The sequence below is a fragment of the Agelaius tricolor genome, unplaced genomic scaffold, assembly GCF_023055355.1.
Source record: "Agelaius tricolor isolate 1412-34295 unplaced genomic scaffold, bAgeTri1.0.p SCAF_4, whole genome shotgun sequence".
In the NCBI taxonomy this organism is placed as follows: Eukaryota; Metazoa; Chordata; class Aves; order Passeriformes; family Icteridae; genus Agelaius; species Agelaius tricolor.
In genome coordinates, this window is record NW_027269264.1 from 27065706 (window position 1) to 27066828 (window position 1123).

A 1123-nucleotide genomic window follows, 5' to 3' on the forward strand; every position below is an offset into this window, starting at 1 on the left:
GCTGCAATACTCTCCAAGGCAATTAAGCAACAAAATTTTGTATTAAAACAATTAATATAACTGGAGAGGGTGAGCATGCAAAAACAGCCTGTGTTTTCTGAACAGGACTTGAGTACCCTGGAGTTTGCTCATTTTTCTTTTTCCTCATTATAATCTTTCTGTATATTGTGTAGCTTGATTTCTGGTACAGCTTTCATTTGAAAGAACAATTGTTTTACTATTCTGCCACATAAAATAGGAAAAAATATCTCTGAAAAGATTTTTAAGGGACAGGGAAAAGTATACTACAACATCCAAACTCCTTTTTTAGGCAATTCTGATAAACATGGATGATTACAAGTAAGGTAGAATAAGCCTGGAAGCAATTTCGAGATGATAATTACTTGTAAGAATGTTTAGACCAAGCTGCTGCTAACACTCATTGTAAACTGCAGGTGGCACCATTTATACAACATTTTAAAGAGCAGCAGCAAAAAAACGTTCTTCTGCTAATTTGAGCTTTCTGATGGCTTGCCGTGATCGTATAGTGGTTAGTACTCTGCGTTGTGGCCGCAGCAACCTCGGTTCAAATCCGAGTCACGGCAAGGGATGGCCTCTCTTTTGAGGAAATGTAATTACAGATTGCATACCAAATGTAATCTATTAGTGATGGCTAAGACTAAGATGAGAAAGCTAACAGAAGCTCTGTAACTCTTACAAGAATGTTTCTCTAAAAGAGTACTTAGCATAAGTAAGTATTAATTCAGAAATCCTGGTGCCAAGTGGGATTTTTCAATTTAAATTATGGATAGTGTGAAAAATGCAGTCTCATAGTGGTCGTGGAATTTTTACTCCTTACAGCTACTTAATGTCTGGACTGAGCCATGAAGCCTCTTCGGTTTTGATCTTTCCTGGTTTCTCATTCTAATAAAACAATCAGCCTGAATTGCTTGGAAATATGACAGTGCTTCTTACCTAGGCCTGGACTGCTGCCAGCAGAATGTGTTTGCTGGTGACAGACAAGAGGAACCATCACTTGTCTGTTGATTCTCTTTGTTGTTATAGTAGGAACACTGTGTGATTTCACTGTCCTCTTTCACTGAATAATACGAGCGCAGATTCTCAGTATGAAGACTTCTAAAAT

The 1123-nt window shown here is 37.7% G+C and overlaps 1 non-coding gene across 1 annotated transcript; it reads left to right on the plus strand.

Moving 5' to 3' along the window:
• Positions 1–512: 512 nt before the first annotated feature.
• TRNAH-GUG (transfer RNA histidin (anticodon GUG)) lies at positions 513–584 on the plus strand. Its single transcript has one exon. It is a non-coding gene; the product is annotated as a tRNA-His (tRNA).
• The last annotated feature ends 539 nt before the right edge of the window (positions 585–1123 follow it).